The following is a 19,783-nucleotide window of genomic DNA, read 5'->3' on the forward strand; positions in this document are numbered from 1 at the left end:
CCAAACTTTCCTTCTCTAAAAAATCATAACTTTTGAACTACTGAATTGCTTTTTGTACTTGTTTTTATATGGCCATCCTCAGATAAAACAATATTTTATAACTAAAATTATAACTGCTTTTTATATTTTTAATTATAAGTTAATTCAACAAGATTTTCAAGAAAAATATGGCGCTGATACTGAAAGCTTTTAGTGATTGCTCAAACAATAAAAATATTTGCTTTTTCAAATCTTACAGCTGTGTATACCAAAAACCGAACCAGAACCAACGAACCAGAAAAATATGTTTCTTTGCCTAGGATCTCACGGGACTTCAGCTGGCTACGTAATCCGGAAAAGGTCCTGTTAGCAGCCGTTAACCGCCTTTTTACTTCACGGCTCACATCGTTCTCACATATCTCCCCAAGTAGCACACGTTGTCACAATTGAGTCGCAGCGGCTGATATGCGACAAATTTAAATGTAAAACTTCGGTTACAGTAACCTAAAATATAACAGTTGTGTAACCGAAATAGCGCAACTTATGTAACTAAATATGGTTACATTAACAGTTACTCAATAACCAATATGTAACATGTATAGTTACAAAATGGTTACTATTGAAGTTACACATAAACTGTGAATTGACTTTCAATTGGTGGCAAATTAGTTATCTTGAAACTTTTACTGCATAGCGAAAACAATGCAGCAGGTTTATTATTTCAATCTATGGCTGTTAACGTCAAGCAGTAAATTTAGCTGTTGAATATAGAAGAGTGTATAAATTTCGCTTGTTATTTCAACACAAATTTTAATGCGGCTTCAAATTTATGGTGAAATGCATGATTCTAGCTTTGAAAAATTCACGCGCTTTTATTTAATCTAGCTTTTCGTTACTTACTTCTTTGAAAAATTGATTTTTTGTAAAACAAATATGTACAAATATAAAAACTTTAATTTTAATTTTCTGATTTTTTAAATTTATTCTTAGCAATAATGAATTAGTGGAGCATTCACCTAGAAATCATTAAAAAACAAATTGTTTTCGCTATCACTTAGTAAAATTCATAGCCATTTTGCCTTTGGTTTTAACTACTACACCATCGTCCTTGAAGTTTTGTATCGTTTTCGGTATATTGCATGAAATGATTTTAAGCAGACATTGTTCATAGATATCGGGAAAAGGTGTTTTTAGTGATTGTTGTGAAAAGAAGTGTTAATTTAATATCAAAGAATAGTTTCAGTTTGAATAAAACAGTTTACCAGCAGTGTTAATCATAGAAGGTTACATTTCAGTTACATTCTAGATGCACGTAACCTTAGCCTTCGACCTGGTTACACTATCGGTTACGGTATCAAATCTGTTGTGGTCACTTATTTCTTATGTCGTCATTTCTAAGTTACACTGTAACCTATTTTCATTGCCGGTTTCGTTTCGATGTAACTTGATCGTTTTGACGTTTGAGAATAATCAAAATTTGTTTACTTAATACCAATGTCTGTGCGGAGAAGATTCCAAGTACCATCAATTAAGTAAATAAACGCATTTACAAGAGCATTTACGACCCGTGTACCAATTGTTTATCTTTACCATTAGTAAAATTCTTGAGATCTAGTCTTTGCTTAATCCGTAGTGTTTACAACAGTCAACAAGTCGTTGCGAAAATGTTACTAGCCGACTTTTTTTGACTTCGTAACTGCTCGTAACGGAAAATTAACTGTTTTGCGACCAGCAAGTTGAAGACAGTTTGGAAAAAGGTTTCAATTTGGTCATTTGGTAACTATCTGGTAACTTTTTGAGATTTTTGTCACCACAAAACTAAAAAGTAACTATTTTTAAATTTATGTAACCTAACTCGTTACAAGTATCCTAAATGTAACTGCTGTGCAACCTTTTTGTATTTTTTTATTTTTATGATTAGTTACAAGTGCTACTTGGGTCAAGTTACAATTCTAAAGCCACTTGGTTTAACTTGAATTTTATAACGGTTTTATTGCGGTATTAAACATTACCTTTGGTTTTATTGTATTGCGCAGTACCAAGAGGATACGAGTTCAAACACACTTATAGCTAGCTAGAAAACCATAACAAAACAGTTAATAAAGCAAATCTATTGTGGTTGCGTATATAACCACGTTAAAACTGGTTGGCTGCACCACGTCTTTTATAATAACTACAAGGTATACAGCCCTAAGGGTTGTACGAAAGGGTGACGTAGGCCTATGTTAACATTATTTTGTAATATTTTGATAACAGGTTTTACTCGATGAAGTATTCATTTATGCCAGATTATTAGAGCAAGAACTAATACAGACTGCATTTTTGGCATGTGTATGTTCATAAGTATCTATCGCTTCCAGTTTGGCTCATCAAAACAGTGAGCAGATGCGCTACGGAAACCGTTCGTAAGCTTCAGATCTTCGTTGGTTTCTTGTTGGTGATTAAATTAGCCAAAATTCCGTCCCGGAAGGCACATAATTATCATAACATTCAAATGTAAATGTTCATTTAATTTGTTAGTGGCCCTTAATAGGGCCATTTGTTACAAATAACATTGAACCAAAGCAAGTTCAGCGTAAATATCGGATGTCTTACCTTTTGGCATGAATGGCAACCAGAGGGGTGGTGTGGGTGTCAAACTACATACATTGTCCACGTCACACCCATTGGTTTTGGTACTTTTGGTTCTGGTACCTACTTACTGATTGATTCATCTTAAAACAACTGAAACTAATCGGAAAGCATTCAAACACAGCCTATTAGCTATAATTTAACTAGCTGTTATTTTCGACTGTTGTCGTCATTCATGGATATTTAGTCAGATTTTGACAACTTTTGACAACTTCACACCCCTGATGGCAACAGGCGCGTAGGTTATCGGCATCGATTCATTGTATCCTTCACCGAAAAGCTTTTGGTAGCAGCTATTATTGCAGTCTGTTCCCGCTTGTCATTCGTACTTACCGCTAGCCTTCCATGTTAACGAAATTTGACCTTGTTTTTACATACATTTTCACTATTAAGGGTATGAAAGATTATTATAAGCATGTTACTATAAAATTGCTGGACATTTTATCTTTCCAACGACATATTAACAGTTATGTTTCGTTCAGTAGTATAGAAGTTATAAGCATTTGAAATATTTCATTCAAACGTTACACTTCTATTTTCATTTTCACAAAGTGCTACGCTACCTCGTATGTATAGTAAACAGACGTAGTCCTACGTCAAAAAGAGTACGTATTGATCGTGTACAGTCAGTTACAAGTAAATAAAACTGAAACATATGCCTGTCGTACTCTAATTTTGAATTTGTAGCAAGCGGCACCTGTACAAATTTTTAGTCCTTCAAGGTGATTCTGATTTCATGTTTCCACACACCCCATTCTACCCTATTGGCTTGTGAAGTTAAAGAAAAATAAATAAAGTCCTAGGAAATTGCGGCCTTCTACAAAAAAGTGTGTTTTCGGTGCTTCGCTAATTGCCTAGAATAATGTATTCTTGTAAAACGCAACTAACAAAACTAATTATGAAAAACTAATTTTTAAAGAACTTCCAAAGAAATCTATCTATCTATAGCTCTAAACCTGAAGCAATGTCATTTCGTCAATAAAATTGTATGCTATAACATTTTCTACAACTTTGCCGACGAAACCGTACATATATATACACTTAAAAAATTCAGTAAAATGTCATCAAAATCTAAACGTAGTAAAGTTTGGTATCACAAATTTTTTTACGGAACTGTCAGCTGTTTAGATTTCGGTAAAATATTACCGAATTCGGTGCTTTTTAAGTGTGTACTATCACAAAAAAGTATTTTAACAGTGACGTGTACGACGAACGTGAAATGTAAAACAAAACATTCCAAGTAATAATTCTAAAACTACTTGGTTTTACTTGAATTTTATAAAGGTTTTATTGCGGTATTGATCATTCATAGCCTCTGGTTTTATTGGGATATTGCACAACAACAAGAGAATACGAGTTCGAACACACTCGTAGCTAGCTAGAAAACCATAATAAAACTGTTAATAAAGCAAATTTATTGTGGTTGTTTATATTACCACGTTAAAACTGGTTGGCTGCGCCACGTCTCTTACTTACCATAAGTGTGGCGTAGCAATACAAGATGGCACACCAATCAAAATTGATTTCATCGCGGTTGCTTGTCAAATCGCAAGAAATCTGTTAGTTTTATAGAGCTATCAAAACGGTAAAACGCCGACCAACCAAACAGATTTGTTGCTGCTATTCTGAAGGATGCTAAAGTTCAACACCAAAATTATTGACCCTGCAATTGTCCTGCCCTCTAACAGCTGGCTGCTGCGTCTGTCGTATAAAAACAGAAGGTCATGTTTCGATAACGGAACGGAGCACCTAGGCTTTGCTAAGGGTAGCACGTATTAACCTCGTCAGTTTTGTTGGAAAACCATGTTCAAGCATAATCCACCACAGATCATTTCGTTTAACTGAACTGTACGCCGCTTTAAAGACTATAAACAAATAGTGCATTCGAGTCGGTGGCCCTTTTTGTAAATAGGGCCCTTCCAACCAGGTCGTAGGTAGTGCCTCCTCAGTCTTTACCTTTAGTATCACCTGATGGATTGCACAATACAGCCGTTCGCTCCCGACTTTCAAAAGTTCGGCGGGGATGCCCTCCTTTCAAGCAACCTTGCCGTTTTTCAGCTCTTCAGCTACTTTTCTAACTTTTTTTTTTGCTTTTCGTCCAAAGTTGGTGGATCCAGTGCTTGTATATTATCCTCAATCGTTATTCTGTTTCTGTTGACAGCTCCATCTTCTTCACCATTCAACAGCTCATCGAAATGTTGTTTCGAACACCTGGCTACCTCCGATCTTTCGGTAATCAGGTTCTCGAAGCAAATCTCCGCGTCCGCAACAACGCGATCCCAGCGCTGGCATTTCTTACGATGGTGATGTCTCTTTTCAGCAACTCTAATATCTCGGTATCTTTCTCTGCTCTGGCGAGCCACGGTTGCAGCCAATCCAGCCAATAAGTGACTTCTGGCTGCATGGATGAATTCTGGATTCTTCTCGGCAGTCACCCGTAGGTACTCTATGCCAAACCACTCACTAGAAGTGGCTGCAGCAGTAGTACCGAACACTTCTCGCACTGTTATACTGATCGTATCATGGATGTGCTTCCACTGCTCGTTCTGGTTCCCTTCAACTTGTTCACCGATCCGCTCATCAGTTTTCCGAGAGTACTCTGCAGCAACTCCTTCCACTGCTAACTACGAGATAGTGATCCAAGTCGACGTTTGGTTCCCGGAAAGACCGCACTTTTGCGACATCAGAAAAGTGCCGAGCATCAGCAAGAACGTGGTCGATCTGAGAGCAGGCCTCTCGATTAGGGTGTTTCAAGGTGTGCTTCCGAATGTTCTATCGTAATTGCCTCACACTCCAATTTACCTGGGTTCGAGCACAGTCGATGCTAGCGTAAAGCAGAAGTCTAAGAAGGTGTATGGGAAGGTGGAAAGGTTGACTTGTGCATTATTATTGTATGGCCATTGCTATTAGTATGTCTGTTGTATTATTCGAGAAGCTAGTAAAGGTGAGACATAAAGCTTGTTTCATTTAGAATTGGTACAAACTTTTGCTCATATTGCGGCGCTCTTGGTGGACGGATTTGGAAGTTCTTGACGAGACGCCCACGTCTCGGAAATTTTGTTAGCTTCTCCTATGTATTTTTTACATTCCGCAAAACGACTGTATTTTGTAAACAAACAACATGGAAGCCGAAAGAAGGGAAAAAATTGTGCACAGTTATCTAGAAAATCCATTGTGATTTGCATCTAGGCTAGCATAAGGAAACATTGACGACGATTCGGAAGCCTCAAGCTAATCACCGGAGTGGAACTGTCGACCGGAAAGTGCGTGGTAAGATTTTGAAGACCATCAAGAGGAATCCCAATCTGTCGGATCGTGATTTGGCCAGAAAATTCAGTGCTGCTCACAGCACCGTGAAGAAAATTCGACTATGGCAAGGAATCAAGTCGTATTGAGCTAGCAAACAGCCCAACCGAACCAGAAAACAGAATAGTGTGGCCAAAATCCGTGCTTGAAAGCTACACGATCGGGTGCTAAGTTCGACTTCTGATGGACGATGAAACCTATGTCAAGGCTGACTTCGGGCAAATGCCAGGTCAAAAATTTTACTTGACAACGGCTCGGGGGGATGTTCCAAGCCAATTTAGATTTTTTTTTACGAAAAATTATGATTTGGCAGGCAAAAATCAGAAATTGTGCCAGAAAAACGAAGGTTTTCGTTACAAATAACACAATGACGTCGGAACTGAACCAAAAGGACTGTCTCCAAAAGCGAATTTTGCCGTTCATTCGATCCCACCACCATCCCGTGATGTTTTGGCCAGATTTGGCAAGCTGTCATTACAGCAAAATCGTTCAAGAATGGTATGCAGAGAAAGGGGTCCAGTTTGTTCCGAAAGACCTTAACCCATCCAATTGCCCCCAGTTCCGCCCTATTGAGAAATACTGGGCAATCATGAAGAGGAGACTCAAGGCAAAGGGAAAAGTTGAAACCGTGACGAGTAATTTTATCCGTATTTTTTCTTAAAAATATGAAGAAAATTCTATACTTTTGTAAGAAGAGATCTTGAATTCAATAATAAATAACAGAAATACACGCAATTGTTTTTGTTCTAATACTATCTGAAGCAAGCTTTACTGGCCACTACAGCATTTCTAGGATGATCCATCATCACTCCTCTAGGCCTTCGATGATAGTTTATTGTTCTGTTAAATGCACATGTAGAATAAGTCAGCTCACATAGCAGTAGAAAGACAGGCTGATTAGCTAGATGAAAGTTTAATTTCTGAACTATTACTTACAGTATAACGCACAATAATAAAGTTAGCCTCCACTACCGGTTGGTTTTCAGATACGGTGAGAAAGGAAAGATCCGAATTAGAAGTTGCAAAACCTGTTGGTGAAAGCCCTACTAGCACAGGTGTTATAAATTAGATGTGGTAACCGATTAGTGACTGATTTCAGTCATAAATAGGTTGCAGCAACCAGAAGTGACAAATGTGTGTTACTTGGGAGGTTGAGTACATAAGATTCTTAGTTTAAATATACTTGAATTTTCAGGTTTGTTTTTTTGTGATTAAGTTTTAGTTTGCTTACCACCATTCCAGAACATTCAAAAATAACGGTACTAACGATTAAAACAACCGTGCTTCAGGGGGAATATATCTACCCCGTGACAAAGTGACAGTTATTAACAGTTTCCCATAACACCCGCCAGTGTCAGAAATGTCGCGACGATCGTTTTTACGTGCCGGTCAAAATTGACGCACCTTCGATTTCCAGAGGAAATGTTAATTTTTGTTACGTTAAATGTGAACGCAAAAAGCTGTCTGGACAACGATTTGAAAAGTGCGTATTGATTATTTCAGCATTGTTTCATGTTTTCGGTAAAACTGTTTGAATTGGTGGGTTGTTTGATTGATTTGTTTACAAGATAAAAAGCGGTATTTATTACAAGATTGTCACTCTTGTGTTTGAGTTGTCTGCTCTAAAGTATTTAAATATTGCGTGTTTCATTGAAAGTTATTCGCTGCGCAATTCAAAATGAAATGCTCTTTCATGATTGCTGGATCGATTTTGTCGTTAACAGAACAAGTTAAGCAAAATTCAAGAGTAAATCCAAGCAATAGAGATCGTTGCAGTTGTACAAAAAACACTCTGTTACATGACAGAACCAAAAAGAGCATGTTATTATGACAGAAGAACCAGTTATGCTGCTATTGTCATTACCACGGAAACGTTTTGATACTTGACATAATAATTTCAGTTCATAAAATACTCTATTGAAATAATAAACCAATTCAGATCGTATATGCACAAGGGATTTTTTGCCAAAATAAATGATAATAAACTCTTTCTTCGATATTTATGCCGCTTTCAAACATCTGTCGTGAACCATGAACCAGCAGTTTTAGGTACGTTTGATTAGTATGGGAGCTGTCACATTTTTACCGGGTTGGAATATATTCATTCTAGTGCAGGAATAAGTCCCCCAACGCCCTACAGCTTCCAATGCCGGACTTTTCTGAATTCCATAATTTGAAATAATGTTTGTATTCGAAATATAATTCTTGGATTCGTTTATTTTCCGACTTTTATTAGGCGTATTGCGCGCATTGGGGCTTTTATTAATCGTACACACATTGCTTAAATAATAATTTTTACCAAAGGTTCATCAATGATACAATGCATTACAACACATTTTTACTGAAAAGTAGTCTCATAAATTACTCTCACAGGGAATAAAAATCGAAATTATACTTACTTACAATTAGTGTTAATTTTATATTCGGTAAAAACTAAGGGACTTCTTCCTTACATATTTAATTTTTACTTTCCGGGTATAATCTTTGTGATGAACGCTGCCCAAGCAACTATGCGAGTTTTATTGTAATCTTATGGTGATCTTCAAGACCAATTTGGGTCTGAAATGCCATTATAAGCGTATAACAAAATTGTTACTTGGGTGTGTTGACAAGAAACTTGGCCGATTTCTGTTGCAATCATGTTACAGGATGAAATAAGACTAGACCTACAGCACAGGATAGATTGCAATGGCCTAAAAATAAAGTAAACATATCTAAAGAAATAACAGCAAAAATTGTGTCCAGCTTAGGGTCCGTAATAATTTGTTTACATCGCAGCAAATTTCGCACTAGATGATTGAGTACTGTTTGAAAATATTAACTTGTGGCAAATGTAACGGCATATATTAAATAGTGATTGAAAAATAATCATTTTTTGTTACTGTTAGGTAGGTGATTTCTTAAGCCACGGGAAATCATTGTAAAGGTACAGAGCGTCCGTTTATGACTTGAATCATCCCGATATCACCGCATTCCAAGCGTAATTTACCTGCACTTCCCGACGTTAACTTCCGTATAAATTTCCTCTGGCGCAGGCCGGACCTACGAACGACGTCATCCGTCGGCGATGGTGGCAAAAGCACGCAGGAAAGTATGTGATAATTATAACGTATTGGCGGTTTGATATTTTAAACGATGCCGTTTGGCGCTGCATGTTCTCTTGGTCGTAATACACATTGGCGGTGTTATTATCATCATCATGTATTACAAGTTAAAGAGGAAACCGAGCAAAAAAACTGTACGTTGTAGGCCAGAGTAATTTAGTACAACCGTTTGCACGCGACTCGGGAGTATGTGCATTGATAAGGACGCTCGGTATTTCACAAGCATCCCTCTTTGCTTCATTCTTATAGCTAAGAGAAGAAGCTTCGAACGGGGTAAAATTGGATAAAAAATTTACTCAATGTGTCACCTTCAGTTTGCTACTTGTCAGTCCTTATCGGTTCCATTCAGCTCATCCTTCATGGCATCGACGGAATGAAGACGGCATAACGATTGACGCCTGACAAATAAACAAAAGACGACCGGAACGTGATCAGAGGATTTTTTCGAATCCTTTCTGTCCCTAACGGGTGAATCGGCATCAACTGCTCGCCTAGTGCCGGTTGTATTTTTGCTCTTTTTTGTGTGGTGGTACTTCAACGTTTAAATTATGGTGTGTTGGAAATAAAATTTATTAGCCGAATGAAGCATTAAATTTGCATGTTTTCGCAGTGTGTGTCATTTGTTTAAACAGCGCGTCTTCGATTCGGCATCACCGTTCTTATGAGCGAGCTTTCATTGGTGTGTTGACTGACTGATGTGATTTATTTGAGAACGAATGGGGAAATCTGCGAAAGATACTGTAGGGTGGATTGAGTCCGCAACATACAGGTGGCTCGTAAAAGACGCTTCGTCAATTGCCCAGCTATGGATTAACTTTGATCGTTATCACGATCCCTTTGGCGAGTTCTTTGTAGCAAACCGAGCATACCGTAATATTGTTTCATGGGAAATTCCTTTATCCCGATAAATCTCGTCGCTTCATAAAGGAGAGAAAATAAAGCACCGTCGTCGCATAAATGGTGTGCGGTCATACAACAAAAGCGCCCGATGGAACGACGCAACCGGAGGAAAGTCCGTAAGAGAACCGAAATCCTCGGTATATTTATAATGTGTGAAAAATATTACTGCACTCGTCGATCCAATTCAATAATATTTTCCGCGATATTTATTCTTTGCACTTCAAACCTTGCAATCGTGTCCGCCAGGGGAATAGCATTCCCGGAACGATTTTGCACGCGGCAAAGCAACGGGCAGACCAAAGCGAAAAAAATCATTCCGATCACATAATAATCTCATAAATTATATATTATTTATTAAGATAAATAAAGTCATAATAATAATCTTATTTCGCTCTTCGGTGGACTTGTTCTAGCTTTATATCCTCCCTGCTATTTCGCCAACCAACGAACGGTTTGCTCGCGTTTCTTAACGTAACTTATTTATTTGCTTTATATTTTATCGTTTATCATTTAACGGAGTATATATGGTTATGTACACTTAGACACGCGCAAAACAGAACATTTTTAAAACAACTTCGAAGGCGTATGGCAAAAAGGTGAAAAGTTTCAGGTTTCTTACGAACGAAATAAGCTTCAAAAAGTTTCAAGGATCCAACGCGGCACCAAAGAGAAGTATAGCACAAAAGTGAGGGGACCGTTTCTTCAACGTCAAATTGGCATGCTTCTGAGAAGAACAAAGCATTTCGAACGAATTGAACATAACCCGGAGAAGAAAACGTGCCGCTGTGGGGTCAGCCCCAAGAAGCAGTCTCCTTTGCCTTTGCCGAAAGAGAAAGAAAGAAAAAAAAATCTCAAATAAAAATTGCCGACACACTCTTGCAATATATCTTCTAGATCCTTTATAAATCACAATGTAATCCCTCATGCCGTACAGAAAATAATGTATAACAGCAAATATTGTATCGCACACCATTCCCCACACTATGGGAAACGGTTCCACCACCCACTTGTCCACCCATTTTAGGCAGCAGTGCGAAATATACCTTCCAGTCCGGGTGGAGACGAGATCCCCTTTGTAATTCGGGTACTTTCCAAACTCACCCTTAAGCGTTTTTGCCTCACCACGGATGCTGCGCTGAATAATGTCCGTCTTTGTAGAATGAGAGAAAACCTCGCCTATGTAATGAAGGTGGCATTCTGTGGTATGCAATAAATATGGTACCACAGCTTGCTATTTATTCACGACCATCAGCGTCACCGTCATTGCCTACCAGCCTGCGTCTCTGATACTGGCAAGTCACCTAGATCGTTGGATTAAGCAACTTAAAACAACTGCGAATTAACAGCGAAAGAATAAAAAAAACGACTTTCTAGAATGAATCCGTGCATGGTTTGGCTCCTTCGTGCATTTCGCTTCCAGTTGAATCAGGGAAAGTCAACCTCTGACGATCAGTACGGGAAAAATTTCCCACAGCAACTGTGCTGAAATGATTAAAGCCATTAAACGGAGTGCTGCTGCAAGGACCCCAACAGCAAATTTTCAGCTCTGAAGTCACCTGCTGATCAAGTAATTACGGAAAAGTGTTTCACGCGGCTTCCCTTGCGCCAGTTCTCAGTCGGACAGAATGCTTTAATCTTCGCTACTCAAAACTTTGTCAGTCATCGTTCCTTTTGTTCCTTCGGTTGTGTCCCCCATCGACAAGCAGCCAGAGAGAATGAAGACATAAATTGCTATTTAGAGCACGTGTAATATTATTTTCACATTAAATTTAACTTATTTTCCTTCTCTTTGCGTCCTGCTACCTTCCGGCTGGAACTAATTATTCTCCACTTGAATGTTATCCTATATCTCGCCTGCACACAACGAACACAGTCAGTAAACGAACCATCGGACCTCCTCGAGCTGCTTCTCGCGCGCTGAAGTGTTCAAATTTCGGCGACGACCCCCTCGAAAAACAACCGGCATCAATTGAGAGGACGAAGTTGAAAATATGGGGAAATTCGGAATCGTTATGCGGGTGTTGTGGGTAATTTATAGTGAAGGGCTGCTCGAAAATGTTCATTATTGCAGCGTTATCCTTGGAATTCGTGCCTTTTGAAGGTGAGCACTTCAGCCAGAGCGATGTCAGTCCAGTTTTTGTGGTTTATGTATTTAATTGTGGAATTGAGGAAATGTTTTTTTTCTGTATAATAAAATAAAAATGCGGCCCAATTGTTGCATCTAATTTAATTGCTATACCGAACAGCTCAATGCCGTGGAGCACTAGTTGCTTATGGTTTTAGGTTGTGGAATAATCCTAATTTAAATTTTCTTAAAAGAATTAAATCTTGGTCATAATTCTTTATATATTTGAAAAAAATTGTAGTGTAATTATATATGTTTGTTAATGCGCGGAGTTTGCGCGTTTCCTTCGTGGATTTGTAGTAGAATGACTGTTCATTGCAGAATAACAAATTTTTTGATCTCATAAATTTCTATTTTCGACGTTGAGATTTTTTTGTATAAAACTGTTCAGTAATTGTAAACTATATATAGCGTCGCCTCTTTGTTGAGTTCAACATCAATAGTTCTTTGCAGATTAGTAAATATGTGTATGAAATCTTGACGCGATCTTGAAAAATCAATAATACTACGAGCGCCTTTTTCGAAGTGTACTACTACAATGGAAAAACCAAAATAACCCATTTTCTTAATAATTTTGCTTTTTTTAATCACATTTCACGTAACTGATGTTGTCTAGCGAACATTGAGCTTCTGCGCTTAAAATTATGGTGACCCAACCTTGACTATCATAAGTGGCCCGACCATTATAAAAAGCGCTTTTATAGCAATTCGCCTCCTTGCCCTACCCAAACACCTTACATGGCCGAGATTTTTCTATGGTTTTCGAATGAAGCACAACACACTCAATATGTTTTCAATACTTGTACACAGATAGTACGATATACTAAAATTGTAAATTCGTGGAGGCCCGACCATAATAGTGACGAGACGCTAACGACATCACCCTATAACATTGTATGACATTGTATGTGTAGTTTTAATTTGTATAATATGCAATAATTTTAATCTATAATCAACATAATATGAATGTACTGCGATGTGAACGTGGTCGTGTCGTAATCGTGTCCATATTGTTTTTCACTGTTTAAGTATTTTCGACTCACGTTTAAAATTTCTTAGTAACGTTTGAGCTTCCGACGTTGTAGGTACTTTAAGTTTGTTCTAGCTGTATGGTAGTTTTAATCTTTAATTTCAGGTAACACTAAAATAAGATTAGTTTTTTGTCCCAGCAATTATATTTAAGCTAGATTAAGATTGTTATTAGCGAAAACCTATTAAACAAATCTATTTTTAGGATATAGATTAAGAAGATAGTCCAGTAGATAGCTGTTGTTATAATTTTAAGGTTTTGAATTAGCAAATATTATAGAAATAATTTAATTTAATAATTTAATTTAATAATTTAATAGTATAAAAACAATATCAAACTGTGTTATAATGGTACAGGGTGCTCCGCCTTTTATGTCGGTATGAAAACAATGCATAGTAATGCATTTTTATTTAGTTTGGTTCCTTAAAATTTTCCTGGTTTAGGTTTTGAAAACAATATCAATTACGTGACCTTTATTAGAAATTACAAATTGACTCCTTTTTTCCGCGTTTTCCATTACCTTTTTGGGCATCTCGGGTGTTATAGCGTCGATTTCCGTATGAATATTTGCCTTGAGCTCGTCAATAGTTTGTGGCTGGTTGGCGTCAATTTTGCTTTTCAGGTAACCCCACAAAAAGAAGTCCGGAGGTGGGTTTAATCAGGTGATCTGGGTGGCCAGTCAATATCGCCTCTTTTTGACACCAGACGTCCCGGAAATTTTCGTTGTTGAAATTGAATTGTTGAATTCGCAGTGTGGCATGGTGCACCGTCCTGTTGAAACCAGTAACCTTCACGACCTTTTTCGCGCATTCGTGAATGAGCCAACATCAACTGATATCGATTTCCATCGACAGTTTCACGAAACTGTTGGGTCCTGAGCAATAGTCTCCCTCACTGCTTCAACCAGTTCATTGGAACGTCTTGATCTTTGATGAATGGCGCGTTGACGATCTCCTACTGTCCCGTGCTCAAAAAAATTCGACGCGAAACGACGAATAGAATTGTCAGATGGTGCCTTTATGCCGCGACATTGTTTCCGATATGCACCTTGAGTTACCACAATGGAACGACTATTTTCAATGTAAAGTGTCACTATTTCAGCGCGTTCTATCGGCGTGAAGCGATACATGGCGAAAATTGTACTGAAACGGCGTTTCCAAAACATATCTAATGAAAGAAATCGGTTGATAAATGTGAAAGTTATACAGCGTTTACATACCGACATAAAAGGTGGAGCACCCTGTATATTTTGTTATTGAATAGATATGGAGATACATTGATAACACATTTTGTTATTGAGTAGATATAATAGTGGTTGTAAGATGATTTTAATAACTGATTTTGTTATTATATCTTATTTTGGCCTTAAAATGGCATTGGATATATTTCATACAATTTTTTTATTGATTAAAGAGATTTTAGATCATAACTATTAAAATAGTAAAATTTTGATTTTATTTTTTGTTATTTGACCACATAGTTGGTAAAACACACAGCCAGAAGAAGACCAAATTTTGATGAGTTATTCGATTTCCAATAACACATTTTGATATTATTTAGCTCTTCACTCCTGCTCCGGTACACACAGTCGGTCAGTAGAAATTCTGTCGAACCGTATCTAGTAGAAAAAGCATCCGCTGAGATGATTCGTGCGGCCCGCGGAATGATTTGAGGGATGGTGGATTTATGAGTACATTTTTGATGATACAGGGGTCATTGTGGATCTTCATGCTTTCTGGTTTAAACCTTGTGGTAATTCTTACTTACTTACTTATTTACTTTAGCAGCCGAGAGCCGGGGTGACTCTTGCCGTATCAAGAATTCCTCTCCATCCCAAGCAACAACGTAAGTTTTATTGTACTCTTTTGGCGGCCTTCATGACTAATTTTGGTCTTAAATGTCATCATAAGAGTGTAATAAAACCCAAAATGTAACTTGGGATTGTACTCGGTCTTGGACTACTCGTCGCCAATTCGTTGCGCGTCTCAACACACGCCAATCGGATTCAACCTGGTAGAACCATCTAGCACGTTGGACCCCTCTATTCTTAGTGCCGGTGAGGTTCTTAAAGAGAACCGATTTCACTGCACATTCGTCCGACATCCTTGCGACGTGGCCGGCCCACCATAATCTACCAACTTTCGCCAGGTGTACGATGGGAATCTCTAAGCAGTGCCTGTAGCTCGTGATTCATACGCCTCCGCCACTCTCTGCTTTTCGTTTGTACTCCTTCAAAAATACGCAACACCTTTCATTCAAATACGGCTAGTGCACGTATGTCTTCCGTAAGCGAAATTATCGTCTGAATTCCGTAAACGACTACCGGTCTGATTAGCGTTTTGTACATCGGCAGCTTTGTGCGGCGGTGTATGATCCCAGATCGAAGCATCTTGCGGAGGGAAAAATAGGCTCGATTTCCAGCTTGAATGCGTCGTTGGATCTCCTTACTCATATTATTGTCGGCGGTGATTAGAGATCCCAAATATACGAACCGCTTCTTAGTAAATGGATTTTGCTTCCGCATATTTTACATTTTGTTATGCGCAGAAATGGCCAGAGGTCTTTGCGGCCCGCGGTATTTAGGGGGTATTCAATTTTGCCCGCAGAGAGAGAGAGAGAGAGAGAGAGAGAGAGAGAGAGAGTATGAAGTATATTTTTTGGTTCCAAATTATTTTGGTCAAGTTTTACATGTTCATAGTTTTCTAGAAAGTTATTTATCTTAATAAAATCCACGTTTTAGTAGATTTTCAAGTGCTTTCTACAAATAAATTATTATATAATTTATATTTTATTTTTATATTTTATACTAGCTGACCCGACAAACTTCGTATTGCCACAAATTAAACTGCGTTGCACATAAATCGTGAATCTCGGATGACCTTTGTCACAATCTCGAGTTTTGCAAACTTCTGGTAAAGTGGAGAGAGGTCATAATTTGTTATAGAAAAATTCCTGCCTCCTAAAACCCCATATGCCAAATTTGGTTCTATTAGCTTGATTAGTTCTCGAGTTATGAGGAAATTTGTATTTCATTTGTATGGGAGCCCCCCTCTTAAAGGGGAGATGGGTCATAACTCGTTTCCTAAAGAGGGGAGGGGTCTCAATTCACCATAGAAAAAATTCGTGCCTCCAAAAACACCCGCATGTCAAATTTGGTTCCGATTGTTTGATTATTTCTCGAGTTTTTAAAAGAATTAATCCGCAAGTATTTTACACCAGATAAATCTGACACATCTTGCCTCTACAAGGTATACCCATTTAGCCCGAAAAAATATTTCGGAACTCACATTTCTCAGTGGAATAATTTTTTATGCTCCAGCATAAAAAGGCAGTGTGCAGTCATAAAAAAAGTGGAAATAGTTTGAATCACAGCTCAAAATTTCAAGTAGTTATTCCGAGCGATCAGCAGATTCTCTTTGTCATACTCAAAACTGGTAGAAAAACCAAGAGGACTCCTATTTTTTGAATAATAATTTTCTAACATATTCTTTTCCTCGATAGAAAAGAGAAAATCCATAAATATCAATATTAGGTTAGTTTGAATGTAATTCGCATCAAAATTGGTTATAATGCTGGTTTCTTGTCTATGTCTATGTCTGGAAAGTAGATCAAGAACCGCCGTACACGAACCCATACAGCACCCCATTTAAGAACATTTTACTGATATGAATCAAATACGTAGAATGCACAGTGAGATCAAACCTCAAAAACGCGATAATTTACTATAGCGTAAAAATGTATAATTTTTCAAGGAGTATTTCTTTGAAGCCGTTTATCCATAAAATATAGCGCATTTCTATCACAATTAGGGTGACCGTGAATCCCCTACTAGGTTAATCCAAATTTTTGTTTTGAAATGCGTCTAAGAAATATAAAGTCTTCACAAAAGTTGTACTACTCAAGTCTAGACAATAATGTGAAAGTTATTGACACAATTCTTTTTGCTTGCAAATGTTCAAAAATATTTAGTATCTTAAAATACACATATTCTCTGAAGACTGCTTATTGCTAGAATGCATAACTCACAAAGCGTTCCCGAAAAGTTAAATCAAGTTAAACCAAGACGTGCTAATTGCTATATCCAATAACAAATAAGATGGTATGGCCATCTTGCTTTTAACCACAGTGTCTGTTTTCGAAGTTCGTAGTTCAAAAACAGACACTGATGTAGCGAGCCTGCAAGTCGCAGGTAAAATGCGTGTCTGTAGGAATTAAATTATTAATGTAAATTAAGCCCAGAATAAAAAATTAAAGATTCTATAGCGAAGTTAAAAAAATGGGATTCAAGCGTTAGGATATTGTTGAAGAAAGTACTGTTTTAAATTTTGTATTTACGGCGCTATGGGACTGCTACCCTGTTGGTAGCCAAATGAGCGCTCTTTTTTCTACCAAAGGGGTAGCAGCCACATAGCGCCATAGATACAAAAGATAAAACAATACTTTCTTCAACAATATTGTAGATAATAATTGACTCTACAATTGCCCTTTACACTGCTTTTTCAAATTCTGTTTCGCTGAAGCGCTGTAGTCAAATGAGCATCTACTGAGCAAAAAACCGAAAATGAAGCCTGGTGGAAAGTCAAAATATTCCATTATTTTTGCAGATTTTGTACAGGTTTGATAAATATTGCATTGCTGTAAAAATAATAGAATACAGTAACGTTCCGATTTTGTCAGCCCATATTGAATCGGGCAAACTGACAAAATCGGGAAATTTTTTTCGAACATTTTTTAAAAAATTCAAGACTTGAGGTTGAGACCTTGCAATATCGAAGACTTGTACTAAAAATCAAATTTTAACCCTCAATTGATCAACCGAAAGCTCAACGCAATCTAATCAACTGGGCACAGCACACAGGTCCAGAACTTTTTTGGTGTGCATTAGAGTTTTGAGCGGGAAAACTTGGTATTAGGTTTATAGAATCTTTGGAAAAGTTTCTTAAAATTAAAATTTCTATTGTCCAGCGGAATTCAAATTTTGATTAGGAGGATTAATAGTGGGGGAAGAGCAATAAAAATTTTATTTTTCTTTAGTTTCAATATAACACATTAATGTGGTCTGCAAAGTTTTATAGCATATTATTACAAGCAATTTTACTGAAAAAAGTGCTCTTCAGCAAAGATAGAAAAATCCTGTTTTTCATTTATTTATTATCGTTTAAATCAGTTTTTCCATTTTAGCTGTTTTTATAGTTGTTGTATGATTTTTTCCTGTTTTACAAAATTGTACAAATAGTAAAAATACACAACATTGCTGAATATAGTATATCGTTATCTTGGCTTGTTTAGAAACTATAGAACTTTAAATATAAAAATACCCTAATTTTAACCCCGAAATACTCTCAAGAAGGCACCATTTTATTCAAAAACTCTCCCCGGGAATTAAAATAGTTTCAAGCAGACTGAAAAGTTTCATAAATCATGTTTCAAAGCATAAAAGTTAGACAAAATTTATAGGTTGACAAAATCGGGATAAAAAGCTGACAAAATCGGGAGTGGACTAAATCGGGAGCTAACAAAATCGGAACATTACTGTATTTCGAGTGTCCACCACTGCTGGTACTACCACAACTACTGGAGCACCGTAATTCTTTTTCGAATCCTTAAGGGTACCGCCACAGTGCAAGCGACCTGCGACTTTTCTTGCTGTAGTTATAGGCACAGCCCTTTTTCGCCCAAAGTAAAACTGTGCATTTAGCGACTTGTGAGCGAAGTCGCGTCGCGTAGTCGTCGCTTTTACTGTGTACGAGGCCTAAAGATCGTTCGTGAAACGTTTGCAGTTCTTTGGTTAATCATTACATGTTTCAAAATCTGGAAATTTGTTACCAGAATGTCGGTGGTATACATTGATATATATTTTTAACTTACTCGAGTAAATATTCTGGAGCTCTGTTTGCTAATACTAAACTGTATGTCGTTCAAAATCAATATTGGTTTTTTCAAATGTTCGACAGATTCAATCGAATCGATCACCCGATTGATTTTGCTGGCCTTTTCAAATTATTCAAATTTGTTTTCTACTGAATTCTTTCCATTACATAATATCCCACGATTCTTAGGTATAATCATTTGAAAAAAACATGTTCAAACTCAATGTATGGCTTGTAGCATGTTTAAGAGAAAGAAAGGCCTTAAAACAGGGACGATCATGTTTTATATGATTTTTAACCAATTTTAGATCAAGAATACAAATTGCAAAATGAAGTTGAATTGTTGCTATTTTATGGTAAATTTAATACATAGTAGCTGACAAACTGATAAAAAATAATAATTTCAAAATAAATCCACGTTTCTCATTTGGACAATTACCAAAACCGCAAACGAAATCATACAGAACACAAAAATTAACTTTACCGTCGGCACTCGCCAACTACCCATTACTTCAATCATCTCGTCATCATAAGCAGCTCCCAAACAATTGGTTCAATTATGTTGTATTAGATAAACCCAGAAACATGGAGCAAACGGGAGTAGAAAAAAAAACAAGTGTCGTAACAATTATTGAAACGAGCTGAAAATCCTCCTAACTACAGATTGACGACGCCATAATTGCGTTTACTTTACAACTTACCCTTCATCATCACCGTAATAATCGTCCTCGTAGTCGTAAACATGATTCAGCTACACGTTCACCCATACACTCGCAAGCTTTTCCGAGCCATTCATACACAACCGTACACTCACTCACTCAATCACAACCGTTATCCT

This window comes from Sabethes cyaneus, chromosome 1 (assembly GCF_943734655.1).
Source record: "Sabethes cyaneus chromosome 1, idSabCyanKW18_F2, whole genome shotgun sequence".
In the NCBI taxonomy this organism is placed as follows: Eukaryota; Metazoa; Arthropoda; class Insecta; order Diptera; family Culicidae; genus Sabethes; species Sabethes cyaneus.